At 32.5% G+C, this 25,746-nt stretch overlaps 1 protein-coding gene and 1 long non-coding RNA gene across 2 annotated transcripts in view; one reads left to right on the forward strand and one right to left on the reverse strand.

The window, feature by feature from the left end:
- The window catches only part of LOC127732418 (orexin receptor type 2-like), a 92,063-nt gene that overhangs the window by 61,034 nt on the left and 5,283 nt on the right, over positions 1-25,746 (reverse strand). The gene's annotated exons all lie outside the window — the stretch shown is intronic.
- Positions 12,650-15,078, forward strand: LOC127732434 (uncharacterized). The gene is made up of 3 exons (XR_007996258.1): positions 12,650-12,721; positions 13,822-13,928; positions 14,962-15,078. It is a non-coding gene; the product is annotated as an uncharacterized LOC127732434 (long non-coding RNA).

Consider the following 25,746-nt stretch of genomic DNA (forward strand, 5'->3'; position numbering starts at 1 on the left):
TTGATTTGTATATATATTTTTTTTTGTAAGTTGTATATTAATAGGTATTTCATAAACGTTTAAAAAAAACTAAATGAGTTGTTAAACTTCTTTTAATAGAAAAACGATTTACAAGTACCATGCTTGAATAAAATTCATCATTCATTTTGATTTAGTTAAATACATTTTATTCACATGCATTTTATGTGTATGATGAGTAATTTACAGCTGTTACCATTCCCAGATGAAGTCAATTCTAAGTTCCTAATTTGTCTTTGTATACAATGTCTAGAATCTGCAGAGATCGTTTAAACCTGACATACCATTTGCATTCATATAATTTTACATTTGTCCATATTATAATGTGTTTAGTCAGATTGCAGATTAACTCGTTTCAACTCAAGAGGGACTAAACACTGAAGCATTTAACACATTTTCAGTACTTGCTGACAAACACAATGGTTGTCTATAATTGCTTACATCGACTTCACTTGAAGTTTAGTGGATAGTTGTCTCATTGGCAATCATACCACATCTCCTTATTTTTATATACAATACCTTTTCCTGAATTCTTATTTTTATATATCATAGCATAACTAAAAACTCAAAATAAGGTTTAGAAATATGTCCAAAAGTCGGAACCTATTTTGATACCCCTCTATTTTCAAGAAGATAATTGTCACTTTGTGATTGATATGACACTTGTCACACTTATGACACTAAGGTTTCAACTCCCTCAGGTAAAGTTGACCTTAGATGGATTTTGATTTGTTTTTAGGTCCTTTTGGTTTTATAGCTCTTCAATTGCACCGGTTCTTTTACTTCTTTTGTTTTCAAAAAATCGGCTTTGGGCGTTCCTGATGAAGGTAAATCCACAAAAGCGCTTCGGACGCTTGAAATTTATAACGTATTGGTTTAATGTTTTTTTCTCAAGTTTTCTTCCTTCTTTATAAATAAAAATAGCAATCGCATGGCACTGACACGTGATAGCTAAAACAGCCAGAATAGCTTCAAACGAATTGAGACCAGATAAGAAGACAGAGTAAACACATCCTGATATGCATTCATCTACCGTCAGGCTATTTTAGTCAGTCAGTCACCGCAATGACATTAAATTGCTAAAACATGTTATATTCACAGAAAGACAGAAGTGGGCGTTTGTATTCTATACCAATACCAATACCAATGTAACATCTCTGCAATAGGTTAAAAAAACTAAGACTCTGTTACGATATACAAAAAACAAAAATACTGAACTCTGAGGAAAATTCAAAAAGGAAAGTCCCCAACCAAAGTCGAGATGATGGCTGTATTCCATGTGGAGGATTTGGACCGTTCTACCTCTTTACTCTGCCGGATCAAAAATTACGACAATGGTAGTTATATCAATAAAAAATGAAAGATAGGATCAGTCATTACCACAAAGAGAATAACTTCAATAAACTAAGAGATCGTAATATTCACTACGACATCGTCAATTACTTCACCTAACATACAATTATTATGAAATCCACGATAACTTCAATAATTCAAGAGATCAAATTAGTCAGTAATACACCGACGATGCTCTCTGCATCGGGAGACGGGATAACTTCGCTATCGATAGATTGAATCAATCATTACATCACCGATGGTATTTTGTCTGTACCAATATATCAGTTACTATGACAAAAATGATATTTTTCCTAGTCCGGCAAATTAGATTAATTTTCATGTTATCGACCAATGATTCTCAATAAAATTAATATTAAGCCTGGAATCTCTGATGAGTTACATCTCTTTATTTCCATCAAATTTCCTTTTATAGTACGGTGACATGTAAGGTAAATTTTAAAATTTAATGGACCGAAATACCTCACGACTATTTTCGCGATTTTACAAAAAAAAATGCACCGTGGGAAAACTCTACGACAGAGCTAAAATGATAGTATGTTGTTTACTCTATCATCATGTAAATTTTCAGCCATGAGGTATGTCGGCTCATTAAACTTTTAAGCGACTTTTTCTTGATTTGTCACTCCACTTTTAGCAAAACATTGACTTCGCAATATCTATCAAAAAATGAAAAAAATATTGACCTTGCCTCATGTATGCCCAACGCTACCTTCGATTTTAATGGAATGTCTAGGTTACTTTAGTACCTATTTGCATTGTGCACCTCCTATTTTGCTCATTTTTATTTGTTCGAGTTCTTTTTGGATTTCATAAAGCAAAATTTTGAATTCGCAATTTCTCAACAAATGGAAAGTAGGGGTGCTCATAGATATAAGAAGATGTGGTATGAGTGCCAATGAGACAACTTTCCATCCAAGTCAAAATTTATAAAAGTAAACCATTATAGGTCTTTAACACGGAGCCTTGGCTCACACCGAACAGCAAGCTATAAAGGGCCCCAAACATTACTTGTGTAAAACCATTCAAACGGGAAAACCAACTAATCTATATAAACGAGAAACGAGAAACGAGAAACACTTATGAACCACATCAACAAACGACAACTACTAAGTTTGTTTACATATTTGTTAATATGAATAAATTAAACAGCTTCTAAACATTGTCGGCTTTAAATAATTCATAGAAGCATATTAACAGTATATATATATAACAAATAGCTGAGATGGTATTAGAGCAGAATTTAACCCATTAAAACATTGTTAACCTTGACCTCGCCTCGGTTCGCAGTGTTTTCTAGAGATAACAATCTGCTCTATCACCTTCTAAGCTATGTGTTATGTTTATACAGTTAGTATGCTACTTTTAGGATGTTTCATTTTTAATCCCAATGCACTAGGTAAATCATGTCTAAGGTAACTCTTCAGTTCTCACTATCTAATGCTAACGTAGGTACAAATATTATTTTTTTATGAAATAATTAAACATGTATGGTAAAAAAAAAAACCTAAAAAATACTCTTGATTCAAAGAAAAAAATCACTGAAAGTGACATCATCAAGATGCTTAATTTTGTCTTGACACCATATTTGTAACGTTTGGAGGATGCGTTTTCCAACAAATATCGGCATGACCATGGGAACCAGCTGTGATTTTCTTCTTGTAGACTTGATCCTATATTCATATCTGGCAAATTTCATACAGCAGCTTCTCGCGAAGAATGGAAAGAAGACTGCATTATCCTATAACTTAACGCCTCTTTTCAAAGATGATGTCTTCTCACAAAACACTTCAAAGAGTGGTGACTGTTAAACGCATATATCCCATCGAATTTAAAAATAAAGAAAACCTCTTTTTTTGTGGACATATTTGTTTGTTTTTATAGTGAATAAGATTATTATAAATAACACAATGTTGACTGCTGTTCCCCAATTTTTGACATTTTACTTATTATGTCTGTTTGTTTTGTTCACACATTGTTGTCAATATAATGGAATTTTGTGCAACTGTCATACAAGTGAGAGGTTTAGCTAGCTATAAAACTAGGTTTAATCCACCATTTTCTACATATGGAAATACCTGTACCAAGTCAGGAATATGACAGTTGTTTCCATTCGTTTGATGTGCTTGAACTTTGGAGTTTGCCATTTGATAAAGGAATTTCCGTTTTGAATTTTTCTTTGAGTTCGGCATTTTTGTTATTTTACTTTTCTTTACATAGTTAAGTCTACCTCATATTTTGAACGTTTTATTTCTATGTAGCAACTTTCCAGAAGCGCATGCATGTGGACTTTATGTATCCCAATTGATACGATATCTCAGGGCTTGTGTCCCGATCATAATGTATTTGATAATGGGTTGCTGCTTAAAATAGAGCTATTGAACCAAGGGCTCCAAGTTGTAAAGTTGAAGTCATCTCGTTGAAAGTTCGACCGTCATTCTAAATGATAAGTTTGAGACTCTAACTTAAAATTGTATTTAATAAATATAAGAAGATGTGGTATGAGTGCCAATGAAACAACTCTCCAATCAGGTCACAATTTGTAAAAGTAAACCATTATAGGTCAAAGTACGGTCTTCAACACGGAGCCTTGGCTCACACCGGACAGCAAGCTATAAAGGTCCCAAAAAAATGACTAGTGTAAAACCATTCAAGACTGTTCATAAAAAACACACTGTTTTAACTATAAACACTGCCTTAAGAAGTATTCCTAAAAAGAGAAAAGAACATATAACAATAGCATACAGAAATGCTGAACATTCAAGAAAATCGTGAAAATTAAGATGAGAATTTTACCTTCGAAATTCTAATATAACTTGAAGCATCGAATAGATAAAAAATTTCAATCAGCTAAACTGTTTGGTAGTACAAATCTGTGACTATTTTTTTCTCTAGAGCATTGACGGTTTTCAGATGTTTAAATCGTTCGTATATTTAATTTCCGACTTTGCACATTAGGAGTTAATTTCGATAAGATCTTAAGATATTTATGTTTTATGTCAAGATATTTTATTTAGTTTCTGGCTCACATTTTTTTATACGAAACAAATATTGCTTAGAAATTAATATACAAAAAGTTGTTGGCCAATGTATTATGTTTTTACAGTATAATGCAAGAAAGTTACGTACAAATTCATTCATGAATTCAATCCGTTTAAAATTTAGAATCGTTAAGTGGATTCCATTAATATATTCCCGGGAGAATCTTTGACAAATGAAACTTTTTAAACTTTGCACAAAACATTTTCCCTATTACATCATATGATAAAACTTCTGTCTGCTACTCAAATTTGTCAGTCAATGTCAAGTAATCATCCAAAGTTTATGAAGCAATATCTAGTCCCTTCAAAGTAGTTCATAAGAAGGCTCCTTACTTAATTTTGTAGCGTTCTCACAATTTTATCTGCAACATATTTATACCTAATCCGAAAATATGACGGTCTCTTGTTTTTCTTGTTTTGTTTTAAATTTACATTGCTACATATATCAATTTGTTCATTCAGTGGAATTTGCCTGTACTGCGGAAGCTTTATTTGTTCCTTGTGGATTCGGACCCTTTCATTCAATCTTCCAGTCTGGCCTATTAAAATTTCCTCACAGTTTACACATTGATACATTTACCAATAAAATTTTTTAAATATTTCCATTTTTCAAGTTCAATAGGGGGTGCGAAATATACCGACATAAAATGGAACAATATTTTATCAAAATGTTTAAACATATTTTATGAGTTTTTCGTCAACAAGTCTCATCAGTACGCTCGAATCAAAGCGGTATTAATGAAAGAGGTTGAAATTATAACCTTAAATTTGCTTTTAAGTATGAACTTAGCTATAAATTTAATGAATGCGTTGTCTTTATGATATTTGATTCCAATTTTATCCTATATTATAGATTCATTACGAAATGAAACAAACGCATCCGATTTAATCAATGTTATATCGTGTTTAAATAACTTTAAGCCGTAGAGCGGACATCAATTAGTTTAAAAGGATTGTCTTGAGGAGAGGTTTAATGGTCATTGATCACAGAAGAAATCTGATATACATGTACATATAATATTGTTTACAAAAATGTTTTTATGGTTTAATACAGAAAAGGATTGGGTTTTAAATGATGTTTTATATGTTTCTTCAATATATATTTGTAAATTAACAGTTCTTTCTTTGTATCACTGAAATCAAAATCTATGTTTCAGCAATCCACACATAAAGAGGTAGTCCCATAACAGTGTGGACAACCGTAATGATTATGTTTTTAATAATACCGAAGCATTTACCTTGAACTTGTTTGTCATCGGCTATCGATAACAATGATTTTACGCTCACTTCGTCTGTCAAAGGCCTTCCAGTGGGGATTTAAATAATCACTTGTTTCACATTTCGATACATAAAATTAAACTTTCTTTCAATTCAATTCAAAAGGAATTTGTTTTAATCATTCTTGTAATTATCATACCCAACAGTTTCAATTGAAATAACAATAAATCTGCAGAGCTAATATCATTAAATTATAGAAAAATATATTAAATGTAAAACATGTCGATTTTTATTTTGTACCATAAATGTAAACACAAATGAAGAAAAGGTATACAGAGGAATTCTTTTTTCGGAAATGTGTTCAAAATTGTGTTGTATGTCATGCAGTTATAAACAATTATAAACACATAGTAGTCCATCATGCATTGCAACTCATTCAGTGGATTGTTTGGTCAATTGCCCCAAAAAGTGCATTATTTGAAAACAAACACTGATATATGTATTGGCGGAAGCATTAGAATGCTAAATATTGCATATCCGTATAAGGAAATCAGATACAGATCAGGTATTTCGAAAAGGAAAAGGAGGTGGGGGAGGGGGGTGTCAAACTAGACAACGTTAGGAGTAGGACATGTAAAAAGTCTATGCATTAACCACGTATGAAGCTCCATACCCTCCACCCCACTTAAATTCGCCTCTGGAAATGTCCCGACCTGTTAACTGCAGCAGTTGAATCACAACAATCTAATTAAAAATTGTACTTACAGTTTATTTAATTTTATCTAATGTGTTCATAATATGTTGGTAGTAGAATAATTAACCAAAAGCCTCATACTAAATAGATTAATCGTAACACATAGGTTGTAACACTGATACAAGGTTTTGTTTATCTAATAAACTACAAATTATCAGGTGTTACAGTTCATCAGCTCTCCGCTTGTTATTTTAATCTGAGCATACATCTTATGTTTTATTAAACGTAGACACAAAAGAAGAAAAAGTGAGTTGTAGGTCACGGAAAAATACGCGTGTTCTCGATAAAGTACATAGTCCATCATGCATTGCAGCCTATTCAATGGATTGGTCAATTCTCTAAGTCAATAAATATTGGTTATTATGCAATCAAATAATTATATTAGCGGGAACGTTAGTGTGCCAATGAATGATAGTGTACCCGTCCTGATCAAATGTATTTATGTTTCGGAGGGATACATACTTTTTTAAGCAGTCCTCTATCATTCAGGAAAGAAAGGTGAGAAAACTAATCCATATCAATTTAGAATAAGGGATAAAAAGAAATACGACACAGAGAATAACAAATATTGTTCCTGTATGTTCATAAAAAACAAACTACCCCCCCCCCCCCCCCCCCCACACACACACACAAATGAATTAAATTAAATCAAAATCTGAATTCTAGCTTTCCAGTAAATATTCAACAATTAATCATATTTAGATATTTAATCTAAAGACTACTATTTCAAAAAGTAAATGCAAATTGAATTAAGCTAGGTTCAAATACATGTAGCTTTTTACTGTCCTATATTTTGCAAGTACGAAAAAGACCGTACGATTTTTTTTTTTTTAATTGCACCAAGATTTAAATTTATCATGCATTCGTTCTAAAAATTAATACTTTTAGACAATATAAAAGTTAAAAGATACGAAGAGCCAGAACTAATTTTAGAAAGCGACAATTATAAAATCGCTTTTAAGTCCGAAAAGGTTATTGCTTACACATTCATTTCTACTTTTGAAGCTAGTAAAATTTTATTTGAATGTTTAAGGATGTTCGCTCCTCTGTTTCAAAATAACAAGTTTTTTAAAGACTGTTCTAAAATGATAGTATATAAATAAAGGAACTAAAAAAGCAGAAAAAAATGATGGGTCAGTGTGCATGTTTTCGAGATATAAACCATTGAAAATCTGGCGGGAAATTATTCTCGCTAGATTTTTCATACTTTTAGTATTGGTCACTTTTTTGTTTCAAAAACTAGGAAAAAATAACAAGGATTTTATAAGATTTTCAAATATGGCTTTTTAAACTATATGTAATAAAATTATGAAAAGAAAAGTAGGGGTTAGTGGGCAAATTTTTTTAATGGCAATACATGGATAAAACCAGAGGATTCCGAAAATCTGGCAAAACTTCAAAAACAAGAGGAGCAAACATCCTTAAAGAAAGTGCGGTATGATAAATAATTTGATTATCGATTGTCGTCGAAGAATGTCAAAATATTCAATGTTAATCAATACGCCTGTAGTATTTTTTTCGAATTACTTGTTATCAGGCGTTAAGAAACCTTTGGTGACCCAGTACGTTTAAATATCCATTGTAAAAACAACGTATTAAGTAGGCGTAACAGACAAACTATTACCGGATCTGATCCAGTCAATTGGAGAATTGAGCGCGCCAACGAGTTATCTCGTCTACACTGTTATGAATTTTAATTCTAAATCACATAGTTTCATTCTACATTTTTGTTATCGTATCAAATGAACAAATAATATTTGTTTATTATTGAAGTGTTTTGCTTTTAGAAAGAAAAGCATATCCAACTGTGTTAAAAACATTTCGTAGAAACTCTTTAAAGTAAGCCCATTATACCTGTAATCTGATAAGTTTCTTTTTTTTTTATTGCCATCTCATGATGTATTTTAGTATTAAATATAGGCTTTTAAGATAACAAAATGTAAGAGAATTCAACATTCATCTGAGACAGAACTATAAATATCTATGGAAAAATTAACAGAATAATTCAAACAAGGTTAGATGACGTAATAATCTAAATTATTTACAATTTTTTATCAAAGATAATGCAATGACGTCTTACTTCTACGTTTGAATACATTATAATGACTATGTATATGTAATTATTAAATACTGAAATACCAAATGTGTCCATATTTTGGCATCAAGCATCACTGAGGAGAGATTAATTGTAAAATTCTGAATCTGGTGCAATAAAATTGGTAATGTTAATGTTATTGTATTATTCCCTTCGGTTGAGATAATGCACTTCAAAGTTATCTGATTAATAATAGCTCCCTTATTTATTGCAACCTCAAAATATATTGAGAAACGATAAATGTCCACATTGTCGACACGAAATAAAAAGCCAAAAGAGAGGCGATAGATACCAGAGGGATATTCAAACTCAAAAGTCGAAAATAAAGTGACAATGCCATGGCTAAAAAAGAAAAAGACAAACAGACAAACAATAGTACACAAAACAAAACATAAAAAACTAAAGACTGAGCAACACGAAGCCCACCAAAACTGGGGGTGATCTCAGATGCTCCGAAAGAGTAAGCAGACCCTGCTCCACATGTGGCACCCGTCATGTTGCTCATGTTAGAGCAAACCCAGTTATAAGTCTAATTCGGTAGGTCACATTCGGGAAAAGGGAACGGGATTGTAGTTACGACATTCGGAACATATCCGCTATCCTCTGTGAAACGGATATTCCATAACGGTCAACCAGCTCGTGATGGCGTCCGTAAAACTTACACGAAGGGAAGATTTCAAGTTGACCACTTGGAACTCTTGGTTTAATAGCTTCATTGTGAGCAGCAACCCTCTATCAAGGAAACCATGATAGGAAATACAATCGCTGGAATATTGTATCAACTGGGAGATATATACTCCGTATGCAGGCGCTGCTGGAATGTTGCTACATAGAAATGAAAAGTACACAATTGGGAAGCTGAAATCAACTCTTTTGTCGTAATGTTTTGTTTTAAACCGACGCTCATTGTCAATTTGTTGATGTAAGTCAAGATATGAGGCAGACTTAACTGTATCTGTTGTATCCTTTATCTCAAGTGCGATGGGATAGATGCGTTCAACATAGTCACCAAATTTTGAATTATCTAGTGAGAGAACATCATCTATATAGCGGAAAGTAAAGTTAAAGGATATGCTAACTTCTTTTCTAAGGATCAAGTCGGCAAGAAGAGGGCACAGTTTGTTCCATTGGGAATGCCGATTGTTTGTTGAAAAACACGTCCTCCAAACGTAGCAAATATGTTGTCAATCAAGAAATCAAGCATCTTGATAATGTCAGTTTCAGAGAATTTTTTGTTTGAATCAGAGTGATTTTTTACAAAGCAGGATTTATCCCTCCCTAAGACAAGATACTTGTATCTACGTTGGCCATTCATTTTTATGAAACAAAGCAGGACAACTCTTTCAATTTGTTTTTTAGCTTGGAATGGGGAATACTTGTGTAAAGTGTAGAAAGTCCAATGTTTTAATACTATTGCAAGATGAAAGAGACTTAAATTGTATGTACTCTAAAAGATCTTTGGAATTTTTTAGTATTCACATCTGATTCACGCCACCTCTAGAATAGGTAGTTTCACAATAACTTTGAAACCCGGCTTTGATTGCTGATAAAATTGATGTTAATAATATAGAAAGAGGTTTCGTGGAGCACTTGGAAGAACCAGCAATATACCGTTGTTTGTAAGGACACTTATGTAGTTTATGTATCCAATACAGTGATGGAAAATCCAGTTCTTCATCTTTAGTTGAAATTCAAAAGGAACAAAGAACAGACCTATGAATATCCAGGATTTCCTCTTTAGTAAGTGTCGTGGGGGTATATTTTGAGTTTTCAAGTGAATTGTCAATACCTAATTCATTTATAAAGCAGTTTATGTAATGTGATTTACACACAAAAACGATGTTGTTTGGGGTTTTATCTGCAGGGACAACATAATATTTGTCATGGAGGTATGACAAAAAGTACCGTTCTCATTCAGCGGTCTTTTTGATGACAATAATTGCCAAAATATTAGGAATCACCACCTTTACACAAAACAAGGGTGAAAAACGACATAAACCTAAATGTAGAGTTCAACTAGACTAAGTAATCTGATATATGCCGACGGAAAATTATATTGAATGGAAATGACTTTTATATTTTGTTATTGTACGAAAAATAAGAGATACCAAGGGTGCAGTCCAAATGTATAAATCAAAAGACATATTGCGTCTGACGTACAAAATTATAAACTTAATATCTTTGATGAGTAATTTTTTTCACATCATTTTCTAGAGAAAAAAGGACAAATAAGACTTTACAAAACACTACAAAGATTTAGAAATATGAACCCCATCAAACACTGGGATGATATATGGTGCTCCGGAAGGGTAAATAGTTATTGGTCCACCAGTGATACAAGTCATATTACCTATGACCAGTAAAATTCGGTGATAAATCAGGAATGGGGACAAAAGGACAGGATTTTGCTTATGAAAAATTCAGCATAAATGTTGTCATCTGTGAAACAGATGTTTCGTAAATCAAGTATACCATGTCATTATGGCGACTTAAACTTTCGAAAATATAACTAGAACATTAAAATAAAAAGATCATAATGAGAAAAATGAATTCATCCCTGGTGTCAAAAAATCTCGACCGGGTCTTGCATTATATTTCTAGTTGAAGGTTAACATATTAAGCAGATCTAAACTTGATGTATCTGTCATTCTCCTTTATAGAACGTTATCCGAAATCACATTTTGCGTTTACGGCTTGGTTTACGTAATGGTGTCTGTGTTGCTGTCTCATTGAAGTATTCACTACCCATTATTTTATTTATACTTGAATAATTCAAAAAGAGCAAATTATTTATATATATATTTGGAACGTGATATTTGAGGATATTTGATCGCTGTGTTGTCAGCTGCCTATCCATAAACCGTGGGTTCTTTTTCTACAACCAACGCTTCTTAAATAGAATCGCTTAATTACATTCTCAATTGTTCACTTTCTTTGCTTAATTTTAAACTAGAATTGGCTAGTTTACTGATTTCTATTCATTAATGCAATGAACTTAAAAGCTAACTATTAACCCTTGTAATTTTAATTTGCAACCGACAGGGTAACATATGTAAGCAGGTAAAGTAGTTCCAACACACCTTATATTATACATTACAGGCATGTTCCTTAATCATGTTAATACAAGTGAAATTTCTGTGCAGTATACTTATAGGGTTCGATAAAATTATGTGTGTAAGTATCTTTTTTTATGCCCCGCCTGTGATAGAAAAAAGGGGGCACTATGTTTTCTGGTATGAGTCTAATCCGTCTCAGGATAAAGTTTTTGTGTAAGGTAGTTCACCATTAGGTCGTATTCACATCAACTTAAAACTTAGTACAAATGTTCACTATGATTTTTTCAAATTATATGCTAAATTTAGGTTTTGATCCAAATTTTACGGTGACCTGTACATAGAAATATAGTTCTCAATTCTTGATTTTAATATTTTATATTCTCATTATTCAAATCTACTACTTCCAATGATCTACCCAGCAAACACACGACGTACTCCCGACGTCGGTTAATGGTCGTCTGAACGTCATGTCTTGAGTTTACGTCGTACCAACGTTGTGGGAACCTAAAAACCCAACGTTGGATGCAGACATACAGACGACGTTCAAAAATTACGTCGAATTTACGTAAATTTAGTACCCTGTCAGGACGTAACATTTTATTACGTTGTGACAACGTACTTAATTATAATATAACTGTCATAATCCGACGCAAGGATTTGTATAGTCTCACTATACAAATCCTTGTCCGACGTAATATTTTGTTACGTCGTATCAACATTATAATAACGTAGTGAACAAACCTTGTGAATACTAGTGACACATTTAAATCTGGTTTTATTGGACGAATTTTGTGGGTATGAGTCTTCCTGGGTATAACATTCACCTTCACTAGAATATATTCAAGATTTTTTCGATTTTCAAAATATCCCCCTTTTTTCCCGCACAGACATAATTTGCACCAAAATGTCCAAGAAAATATTACAAATCCAATTTTAATGTTCTAATATATATTTTTTGTATGAATATTTATTGTTTAATATATCATTAAAGTTTTGTCATCATTTATTATTTTAATTTCATAATCGGTTATAATAGTGGAACGTTCAGCAGTCCTCGGGTTTTACCGCTGCATATTATGAAAAGTCTGAGCATGCGCACCTTCACCGCTTGATTTTTAAAAACAGTGTCAGTGATAAAACTTGCAGTGAAATTTAGCTCGATCCAGATTCCAGAACAAAGAAAAAGGTAATATAATAATTGCACATACGCCAAATAGGTTCTCCATGATAAAAACAAGTATGATTGAAGAAAATAAAACATCTGTTGCCGTGTTGGGCGCCTCTTTCAAGTCTGTTGTCCGTGACCGTGTTGAAATATGATACTCCTTCTTTTACTGTCAATATATTGCACTGATACAAGATATTTTAGCCAAAATTTGTGTTATTTGAATCCATTTTTCAAATTGCTTGATTAACTTGTGTTGTTTTTTAAGATATATGCAATTAACTGTAGAAAGTTAAAAAAGGGGGGTGGGTGCACAGGCACTTGTTTCCTATCCATGACAAGAGCTACTATCCCTATATATTTAGGCTGCAAGTGTCTTTTGCACTGATATTTTTTGATAATGTTGGAAGCATAAAAGTCTGATCAATATCACAAATGCGAAGCTAGACATCTGGGCACATTACAAACTCGGCCCATTATAATCTCGGCACATTACAAACTTGGCATATTACAAACGCGGCATATTAATGATAATACTACATGTATCACTGGGGGTCATCCTGAACATGCATGAAATATTTGCCACTGGACGTTAAGCAACCAACACTCAATCAATGTGTCACTGGGTCTGACATGGGAATAGTTAGTAATCATCAAAAATCTGATGGATATTAAACTGGATACCATAAGAAGAAGAAGACAATTGTGCCAATAAAGACTGTCGTAGGAAGGCGTCACAGAAAAAAATTAAAATAGCCTTCCAAGACGTCATAATTATTTAGACTAGGATCCAGTCGGGAAAAGTTGGGTAAAATTTTCCTGTTTTCAGGGTAAAACCCAGTTTACTGGTGTTAAAAAAACCAGTATATAGGGATGTTTTTTTTTTGCTGTTCAATTTATGGTATAAAATCTACATGTTTATCAATGACGAGCTATAATCGACTCTCACTAAATATGTGATCAGAAACAATGTAGTAATCAATCATAAAACTTATGAATTTTGGAATGCATGTTAATTTGTCGCTTACCTAGTTCTCCCAAAGATTTGTTGGATTGACACGCATGTAAACAGACGGAAGAATATAGAAGATAATTGAATGTATTTATAATTTTTTTTTCAGAGTCTTGTATAAAAATCCACATATCCAATGTGTCTGAGGTTGAGGAATGCATTGCAGTAACACTTAAGCATGCACCAGCTCAAAAAGATGGACCAAGATATAAAAAGGTAAACATCAGTTGATCAGCTCTTTTTATGCCCTCCTTCACTGAGTGATATAGTTTTACTCTTGTACTGTACGTACATTATTTGAACTCAAATTGGTTTCTGTTCTCTAACTTTAGTTTGCCTGAACGACATGTTATGAAATTTATACACAATGCTTATTATCATAAAACGCAGAGTTTGAATTTGGAGAGCATCTGTTTTACTGTTCTTTAGTTGTGTCTTTTAATAACATCATTTGTGGCTCATGGACACATTCTTCTTTTATTAATTTTATTTATCAAATTATAATTTGTTGATTTTATAGATTGCGTTCATTGGCATATGATTAAAGGTCTTGCTGTATTGATGTAAATTCTAAATTTATTAGTTTAAACATATTTTATTGTACAAAACAAATGGATTAGACACAAGTTTTTCAACTTAGTTCTGTTTTCTCTATTTAAATTTATTAAGGTAATATCCTATGAATATCTTAAATTAATTGATAAATGACAATTTTAAGAAACCAAACTTCCTTTTTTAATTTGAATTCATTATTATTTGTAGAATAACTAGTGGTTGTTCTAGAAAAAACTAAGTCCCCCCCAGGGAAGGCTCTTTTTTAAATTTTATGTGGGGATGGTTTGTATTTGAAATACCAAAAATCAAAGGGAGTGTTGTTCTTATTTATTTTTAATTCTGTCGGTGGTGGGGGTCCCTGGGAGCGGACATAGTATTTTCCAAAATAGCCATAATTTCATTAACACATGTTCAATTTAACAACAAATTTATTTTTTAAATAAGAACAAAGGTTAACCAAAAGTTATGAATTATTATATACTGTTGAAATTATGTTAAAATTTCTAACATACATTATCAAAATGTGTATAATTGGCAAAGATACAAACATCTCAGTAACAACACAACATAATTATGAATCTGCAAGATTTATTATAGGACCAGCAATAGGATATTTTTTAAGAACGGCTGTAATCAATAAGTTGGGATCAACTTTTTTTTTGTATTTTATAATTTATGATTATTTTTTTTTCAGAGACCTGAAACCAACATAAGACCAGCTGATGGGAGGGCAGAAAACCGAAATTTGGAATGACATGTATACAACCAACACAAGACTAAAATTTGGAATAAAATCAAAAAAATTCAGAAACATATTATTATTTTTTTATTGGTTCATGTAGCTAAGAAAAAAGAAGTCTAATAATTTTTGGATAGGTCTATCCCTAGTTGGTCAATGGAAAAAAAGCAATAGTTAGTTTGATTGAATTTCAGGTATTTTCTTCATTTGGGATATTTTTAGAAGTGTGTTTAAGTTGTGTAGAATATATATTTGTAAATTAGACAGAGAGCTTTTGGGCCTTTTTCCAAACTTTTTTCCTAGCTTGTCATTGTGTAGTGAATCCAGCTGAATGAATCGATCTACAGTAAATATTAAGGTATATGTGGTAGTTTGTTGTATTTCTGAATAATTCATTAAAAAATGTTTTCCTTCGTCAAAGTGAAATATACATTCTAGAATCTCCACCATCATAGTGAAATCTATATTCTAGAACACTGAAACCCTAAACATTCAGAAGTTGCAGCATGTACCAATATGTCATGTTGAAGGCTGTACAGTTACCTATAATTGCTAACATCATCAATATTTGATTTTAGGATAGAGGGTTGTCTCATTGGCCATCATACAAAATCTCCTTTTTCGAATAGTATTATGTGTTAAATTTTTTAAAGAAAAAATGGAAATGTGTAAATCTTGTACTGCGGTATTGCAAAAGTTAAAAACTACGACTTTAACCTTAAACAACTGTGTGAAACATGAATTGGACAGAAAAACAGGTTTAATGTAAAACATAATGCAAAGTTTTTGGGAAAACGAGATATTTATACATTTGACATTGAAACCTGGCAAAAAGGTAAACAAAAACCTTTTGTGACTATATTATACACAGCTGGCAGTTTGGAAATAGAGTACATATCGACATTGTGTCCATCTTTCCTACATAGACAAATTTACAACTTAAAACAGGTCAAAAGAATAAAATATAGACCCTGTTTACTTCTTCAATGGAATTATATTGCTCCTATCAATCAAATGAGGACAAGGGACATTTACAGTCGTGTTGCGACGTTGTTACAACGTCTTATGATGGTAATAGATTACGTCACAAATTACGTTGTGCCAACGTTGTCTGGATGGTTGTCAGCACGTGCCTTGGAGTCCACAAAATTACGTTGTACCAACGTAATTTTACTACGTTGTCACAACGATAGTATAACGTTGTCAAAACGTAATGTCAACGTTGGATTGTTTACTGGGTAATTTATGGTTTGTTTAAGTGCATCATTCAAGAGCATTAGGTAATATGTAACAGCACCGATAATACAGCCGCATTAAGAACAAATGTTTTAAATGGAACGGACATCTCCACAACCGTAATAGTAGGAGATTTAATGGAAAAGTGTAAAACCAAGCTATCTATGACGTCAATCTGTTCATTACCAGCGGTTTTATTTTTTAAATTTTAAAACGTTCGCTGAAATGGAGGCATCTAATTATATTCAATTGTTCAATGAATGTATCTGTTTGAAAGTTTGAATTGTCTAATTGACTGATTTTTGTACATGAGTGGAATGACTAAACGCTCATTTTTGTATTTCATAGGCCCTCACTAATGATGGAGCTGACAGATTGATGTCTATTTCGAGACAGTTAATTAATGTCTTTCGCGTTACCAATGGGAAACCTTTCCAGTATTTCTTGTGATCATTTTTGTCTTAAATTTTCGAACCCTTGATGATCAAAATACGTTGTGGATCAAAATCAGCTTCGGTATCAAGTGTCGGATAGATATCAACTATTTGGAATATACCCTGGCAGACCGAACTATCTTTTCCTTTCCTTATAGACCTATCTGACGTAAGCCATTATTAGTGTTTGCACACAGAAAGCGTAATGGGTAAAACTTAAGGATAAGAAAAGTTCTTTGGTCCATGGCGGTACTTCATTACCTTTTAAAATAATTCGACGAAGAATCGTTATTTGAGAGAAATGCGGGAGTAAACCAAATCCGTCAAACGTAAATCGAAAACCGTAAGTCGTAGAGACCTAAGGCCTTCTTCTTTTGACACAAGACCTTCACAAAAATCAAACGGTCACGACCACAGTGACCGTTCCATCTTACAATTATTTATAGGATAAACTCGAAAACATGAATAGTAAGGGAATATATTAAGAAAAACGTTTTGGACATCAAGTCGTTATTTTGTTAACTTTATTCATCAAAAAAGCATGACCTCTTGCAAAGGGAAATAATCCCGTTGCAGTATTTAAAAACGTCTTAGGTGCTACAACTCGGAAACTATCATTTGTAGGGACCTCGTGTCTTTACCATTGGATATACGTTTGACCTTATCAAAGGTAAAGGTCCAGGTCACATCTGTCAAAATAAAAGTACTAGTTCCCTTCAGAAAAGAACCTCACAACCATTCGTTTGGAATTTGGAATGACATATACTATCAATGGGTACATTTTGCAACCAAAAGACAGATCCAGATGTACCTAACAATTTGTAGTTACAAAAAGAGCACCTGATTTTAAAAGGAAGTTTACTTCCAGTTTTGAAACGTGTCTAGTAACCATTTATTTTTTGACTCAGTAGGGTATGAGCTATCACGTAGTAGCATTTTCAACCAGACAGGGCCCTTCATAGCTTCCTGTTTACAAAAGTACGTGGAGTATCTTCAGGATCACGAAGATATATGCTTTTACATTACAAATGGCTTTCTAAACAAAATAAATGTCTTCTATTTGTTTCAGAACAGTTAAAGTTCTGTATAATTAAAAGTCGATTTTATGTATGTGAAAATCATGAAAAATAGGGGTGTGTATAATTATAAATAAGTTTTACAAAAAAAAATATTCTCTATTCTATTTACAATAACCTAACGATGAAAAATCAACAGAATTTCAATACAACCGGATTTACATTTCATATTTATTACAATCTCTAAGTGAATACATAAACATGTATAATGACAGTTATTAAATAGCATTGCCATTCCATGGGGATAATTATTCATCAAGCAATGAACATGCTTACGAACAATTAAAATGTAAATAGAATAATATTTTAATTAGTTATAATCGTCAATTTAGATGAGGTTTTGTAATAAAAAAAAAAGAGTTCCATTCGTTTATTACATGCATTGTATCGTTAGAACAATATATTTTATAAACGGGAATATTTTTTCAAAATACCTCCACAGCACTCGAAGGCATCTTTTGATACGCCAGGTATAATATATGTTAGCGCTTATCGGTCATCTGTATTTCCTGCGTAGCAGATATATTTTGTTCACAATTGAGCATGTGATGCAGTATATCAAATTTGTACTTGTATATTTTAGAATTTGTGTAATTTTGGTTCCGTCAAAGATATAAACGCCTAAAAAGTGTACACAACAACACCAATAACAAAAAAAAGGAACTATAAATGTAATTATTTATAAATATTTCGGATAACAGATATCCTTCATCAGTAAATATGATTGTGATGTTGAATGAATCATATATCAGTCTACTTAGATATTATATATATATATATATAAATAGTTAAAAAAAATATTTTACAAGTTGTAAAAATAGTTTGTTTTTAAAGTTCACTGTTATATTTGAACATCGGTAAACAACACTTGCCTTTTTTCGTCACTAATAAAGAAAAAGTTGTGTTATAAGATAAGCAAAATATCAAAAATGGTTCCACTAAATGTATGGAACGCCACAGCTGTCTTGTGTGGAACTCTGATATTACTTTATGTTGTTTTATTATTACTTGATAATATTTTGTCTTTACTTAATATGGTTTTGACATTACGTAATGATGTTTTGATATAACTCAATATGGAATAGTCATTACTTAATGATATTTCGATATTACACGATATGGTTTCGTATTGACTTGATATAGTTTTGTCATTACTCAATATGGTTTTGTCATTACTCGATGTGGTTTCACCATTATTTAATGTGGTTGTGTCATTAGTCAATGTGGTTTCAACATTACTTGATGTGAATGTGACTTAACGTTATGTAGTTGTTTCATTACATGATGTGGTTTTGTTATTTTGTAATGATGATTTGCCTATTCTTTATATGGTTTTAACATTACGTAATGATGTTTCAAAATTTGACGATTTTACACTACATGATGTGTTTGTTTCATTATTCGATGTGGTCCTGTCATTCTTTGATGTGGTTATCCCATTACTTGATGAGGTAAAATCACGTGACCAATTCGGAAAAACCTGTTCTATTTTTAGATAGATTCCCAGTTGTATGTGCCTTGGATGAGTGTGGCCATCGAATTTGAGATCGGGTTACTGTTTGAGTTAAACTTTGAGTTAGTCTTCGAATTCGAATTCAAGTCATTATTAGAATTAAAGTTTTAGTTAGCATTGAGTTTCGAGTTGGATTTCGAGTTTGAGTCACATTTAAAGGTAGAGTTCTAGTTACAACATTAAATTTGAGTCACTTTTTGAGGTAGAGTTTGAGTAAGATTCGAATTTAAGTCTCATTTAGATTAATTAAGATTATGAGTTGAAATTCGAGCTATCTTATATGGTTCGTAATTAAATTTTCTATCGCGGAACAATAACTTTAATTTGCTCGGGCTTCCGAAAAGAGGGCTCCGGGTTATGTGTACAAAAGATAAACAATGTTACAGTATACAAAACGCAACATAGAAGTTGAAATAAAGCTAGATGTGGTGTGATTGACAATGAGACAACTATCCACCAGAGTTTAAATGCAGTGGATGTAAGAAATCATATATAGGCAACCGTACAGCCTTCAACACACCGTTTAGTCAGCTACAAAAGGCCACCATGCACCATGTGAAAAAATTCAAACGAAAAAACAAACGGTCTCATTTATAAATAAACAATCTACAAAAAAAAAATGACACACATTTATACAACGACAACAATTGAACTTCATGCTCCTGACTTGGGGCAGGTACATAAAGAAAGTGCATGTGGCGGAGTTTAACATGTATGTGAGCGCTAAATCCTAACCTTACATCGGACTGTTACAGTTGTGTAACAGCACAACACGAGAAAAAAAATGTAAACTAGACAAAGTGATGCCCCCGCACTCAACTCATTTAACCGCTTATACCCCAAAAATGACAAAAACAAGTTCCATTGTCTCCTAAAAAGAGCAAAAGATAATAAAAATAAAAACCCTGACCACATGCACACCTACAATATATGTACAAACAGCCAGAAGAGTGAAAAATTCCTAGCATTCAAACTGTAGGAGGAGTTATCTGGAAACGCTCTTCTTATGCAAGTAAATTTCCCAAAAAATTACAAAGTTCAACTATCTCCCAAAAAAGCAAATATTAATAAACATTAAACCCTGACCACATGCACACCTTCAATATATGTACAAACAGACAGTAAAGAGAAAACTTCCTAGGATTCAAACTGTAGGAGGAGTTACGCGGAATAACTATATACCCACAATGGGACGGACAGACGGACGGACGGACGGACAGGGGTAAAACAATATGCCCCCCAGCTTTCAGTTGCGGTGGTATACAAAACAGTTTCATTTGGCTGATTCAATAGATCGGTATGACTGGGTAATATAAATCCATCGGGGTGATCTCGGATGCTCCAGAAAGGCACCCGTCGTGTTATTCGAGAAAGTACAAACCCAGTGATTTGGTTTTATTTGGAAGTTTACATTCAAGGAAAAGATGACGGTATTATGGTTACGACCACTGGAACATGTCCGTCGTCACATGTGAAACAGATATTCCAAAAAGTTTATTTTTCAATTAGTGCGAGGTAGATCATGGAATTCAATTGATAACAAATAAAAGATTGATATTCGTATAAGTTCAAATGATCATTTACGCTAAAACAAAATTCGGAGAATTCTTATTTTATAGTATTGATGCTTTGTCGCTTAGTCCGAGCCCCTTCTCCCCCCGTTTCCCTGTAACTTAAGTGTGAGTTGATTTGAAGTGTTTTATTTGTTAACAATAAAGTTCAAGTCTTTTGATTTGTGTCGAGCCTGCGATATCAATATAGCGGCAGTGAGACACAACAAACCTATATTTCGTCGTCGATAGTGGCGTCGGCGTCTCCATCTCCATTTTTTTTAATTTCTATTGAGTTTAACCTTTCATTATACATGTTACTAAACATGTATGCCATCATAATTTTGTACTTTTAGAATATCATACTGTATTTGTTTACCTCAACTATTGTATCTGTATTTATATTGTATGTTTCTCTGTAAACTTGTATTTAGTTTTTAGAGGATAAAGTATCTATGTATCTATAGATCGTTAGGTTTCTAGTTTTTTACATTTTTCATTTCGGGACCTTTTATAGCTTACTATAGGGTATGGGTTTTGCTCATTGTTGAAAACGATACAGTTTTGTTTTAGTTAAATAAAACCGAATTAAACTGTTTTGACATGATAAATTTGTAAACCTCAATGAAGTGTTTTAAAACTTGTATAGGAGTTATTCCTCAATTTCAAGAAAAAGCATTTTTTTTAAATTTTGTTTTTACTGATAAATGTATAGATAAATGTACAGCCGATCAACATGACGCTTTTGCACTTACAGCAGCAATACCAGGCGAGACACATGGTTCCGTGGAATATTTTACAAATTTATTAAAAAAATACTGCTTCCGTTTGAGAACTTAGGATAAAAACAACAGGACCAAGTGGTTTGGGGATATCCCAATTATGTCCGAAATACTGTAAACTTTTTAATACTTTTTTTCTTATTATTGTCTGCCGTTCCCCTTTTTCATACCAAATAACTCTGAACAACCACTCGAACTTTAATTTGAACTTTAACTCAATGGATAGCGATACCCATCCAAAGCACATTAAACAAACGATATATTGAAATCTGTTTAAAAATAGAACATATTTTTTTCCGAATTGGTCACGTGGTTTTACCTCATCAAGTAATGGGATAACCACATCAAAGAATGACAAGACCACATCAAATAATGAAACAAACACATCATGTAGTGTAAAATCGTCAAATTTTGAAACATCATTGCGTAATGTTAAAACCATATAAAGAATAGGCAAATCATCATTACGAAATAACAAAACCACATCATGTAATGAAACAACTAAATAACGTTAAGTAACATTCACATCAAGTAATGTTAAAACCACAACCACATTAAATAATGGTGAAACCACATCGAGTAATGACAAAACCATATTGAGTAATGACAAAACTATATCAAGTCAATACGAAATTATATCGTGTAATATCGAAATATCATTAAGTAATGACTATTCCATATTGAGTTATATCAAAACATCATTACGTAATGTCAAAACAATATTAAGTAAAGACAAAATATCATCAAGTAATAATAAAACAACATAAAGTAATACCAGAGTTCCACATAAGACAGCTGTGGCGTTCCATATAAATGCATCTACCTGATGTGAACATGTAGCCTGTAAATGCATCTACTATGATTAAGGTTCATCATAACAAATGGACAAAAATGGCTGTATTTCCACCTCAAAAACTACTCTGAGTACAGACTTACCTGTCCAGTTGGAAAAGTTTAAATGCCTGGCATCCACTAGATATATAAAAGTTAAATGCATTTTATGTTTCAGAAAGATAAAAACTTTTTTGGATTTTGATGGCCATTTTTTTTCCTTTCTGCAGAAGGTGTAAAAATAAACTAAGTTGGGATAAAACTTTGAGATGCTCCCTCTCAGGTAAACACTGTATTGTATTGTATTGATTGTCCTTGATTGGCACGGACAAAAACAGACAATAGGTATCTACACAACTATAGGTGTTAAAGGGTTTAACTGAGTGGACAGTATCAAAGCAATTCAGGTGTTTGTTTATTTTTACACCATCTGCAGAAAGGGAAAAATATGCCCATCAAAATCCAAAAGTGATTTTATCTTTCTGAAACAAAAAATGCATTTAGCTTTTATATATCTAGTGGATGCCAGGACTTAAAACTTTCCGAACTGTACAGGTAAGTCTATACACAGAGTAGTTTTTGATGTGTAAATACATCCATTTTTGTCCATTTGTTATGATGAACCTTAAATGGATGTTCTGATGTATGTTAATTTCTGTTTATATATTCCAAGCACGAAAAACATGGTGCTTATGATAGCATATATACATACAAATCAAAAGAATTTAACAATATGAATCTTTATCAATTTATCAAGTAAAAACCTTATTTGATCTTTCCTATTGTTTTAAGCTCTTTCTCGATGATATAGATCTGCATGTACAAATGCGATTATTGACCATTGCGTGTTACAAGTTTTAGGTTCTCAAATTCGTCAATAAAATACATGCATGTTTAGGTTCATACTTAAAACCTAAGCTTCGGATATAGCTAAATAACATTTATTTATTTTCTTCACATTGTTGACAGATAACAGAAGGCACGAACCAAAAGCCAAATTTTACGTAAAATCTATTAACTTGTTGATATCGAATATTTCCGTTGCAATAACCACTCCCATTCATTTCAATTAACCGACAAAGATTATTTTCATTCTTAATATCATACTTTTATTTTGTTTCATTTGAACTTCATTCTGCTAGAGGTTGGATACATCATTAAATCAGCACAATACATTAAAGGAGCCAGTTAATCAAACTACTTCTAGATCGACATTAAAGAAATTTTATAAATTACTATTTTGCCGATTTCTGATGACATAATTGACCAATTGACCTGCATTCCATTTTTATATATTATCATTTTCCATCGTATGAATTATTCAAGTACGTTTCTACAAGTAATCATTTATACGTTAAACAAATTTAAACAAAGATTGAAACATATATAGCTACATGTATATATTAGGTTTACTATTAGAGTGTATCAAAATATCAATCTGCTGAAATAGAACTCGGGATCGGTGTAATTCAAAACCAGTTATATCTTGCAATGTCTCGTGGGAATAAAAAATACGTTGAAAAAATTAAAAATACTTTATAAAATGTGTTCGTCTGAAGCACTTTTCAGGATTTACCTACATCAGCAACGTTCAAACCCACTCATTTGAAATCCAAAGATGTATAAATACTTGAATGCTTTTGGAATTTTCGTTACTTACTAATCTTTAAATTTATTAAACGAACGTTTTAAGTCATATGATACTTCAAATTTACCAAAAAAAACTGAACATGTTTTGTATACTAAAACACGTGTACATAGACTTTTTTTTTTAAAAAGAATCCTTCATAATTGAACTATTGTCTTACGAAAAGGTAAACAAACGTGGAAGGTAGATAGTATTAATCGATTTTCTGCAAAACAAATTTGATACCAAAATTCATGTAAATAAAATCATCATAGATACCAGGATTACAATTCTGTACGCCAGACGCGCGTTTCGTCAAAACAAGTTTAAAAGGCCAAATAAAGTATGAAGTTGAAGAGCATTAAGGATCCACAATTCCGAAAGGTTTTGCTAAATAAAGCTATGGTAATCTATTCCTTGGTTAGAAAAGGGTGGCCAAAGATATCAAAGGCACATTCAAACTCATAAGTCGAAAATAGACTGACAACGCTATGGCAAAAAAAAAAAAGGACCAAACGACAAACAACAGTATATAAAAAACAACATGTATATAGTAAACTAGAGACTGAGCAACACGAATCCCACCAAAAACCAGGGGTAATGTACGGTGCTTCTGAAGGGTAACCAGATCCTGCTCCATAAGTGGCACCCGTCGTGTTGCTCATGCAAGAACAAATCCGGTAATAAGTCTAATTCGGTAGGTTACATTCGAGGATAAGAGTACGGGGTTGTGGTAACGATAATTGGAACAAATCCGTCGTCATCTGTGAGACATATATTCCTTAACGGGCAACCAACACGTGATGTCCGTAAAATTTCCGAAGGAATGATTTCAACTTCACCACTTGGAACTCTTGGCTTGTTAGCTTCCTTGTGAGCAGCAATCTCTATCAAAGAAATCATGATAGGAAATGCAAGCCCTGGAATATCGTATCAACTGAGGGATATATACTCCATATGCAGGCACTGCTGGAATTTTGTAACATAGACGGTTCTCAACTCATCTCTTTTGTCGTAAAGTTTTGTTCTCAACCGACCCTCATTATCAATTTCTAGATGTAAGTCAAGATATGAGGCAGACTTGACTGTATCTGTTGTAACCTTTATTTTATGTAACAATTGTTAATTCAAAGTTTAATTAACAAATGGGAACGAATAGAAAACATGAAGAAGAAAATAAAATAGTTCTATGATCTTACTTATTTTTCACGTGTTCAATTATCCTATTTTGCTTGTTTAATAAGGTATCGATCGGCATTAAAACCCGAAAGTTAATTAGCAGCCAAAGTTTATGACCAACAACCATCGAACGATTTCTTTAGTTGTTGATAATACGTTGTGGATTTGTAATAAATTGACTTAGTTTCCTATACATGCATGTATTGGTTCAATAATTTCCTTGTTTTGATTACCAGAAACTGTTTAAAATGACTTTAAGAAAGGCATGCTATAAATCATGTCAGTACCAAAGCACTGACTGCTGACCATACCCCCGTAGACTAGCAGTCCACCAGCAGCGGTATCTGGCAAGTGCTGGTATATGAACATAACATTTTGTGTGTCTAGAGCACTTTTCTGGGTTTACCTTCATGAGGAACGATGAAACCCAAGAACTGAACGAAGAAAAAAAAAGACGTCATTGGTCTTCAACATTTGACATTTTCAGCATTCCAATATTTAGTTTAGAACAT

Source organism: Mytilus californianus, unplaced genomic scaffold (assembly GCF_021869535.1).
Source record: "Mytilus californianus isolate M0D057914Y unplaced genomic scaffold, xbMytCali1.0.p SCAF_1, whole genome shotgun sequence".
Lineage (NCBI taxonomy): Eukaryota > Metazoa > Mollusca > Bivalvia > Mytilida > Mytilidae > Mytilus > Mytilus californianus.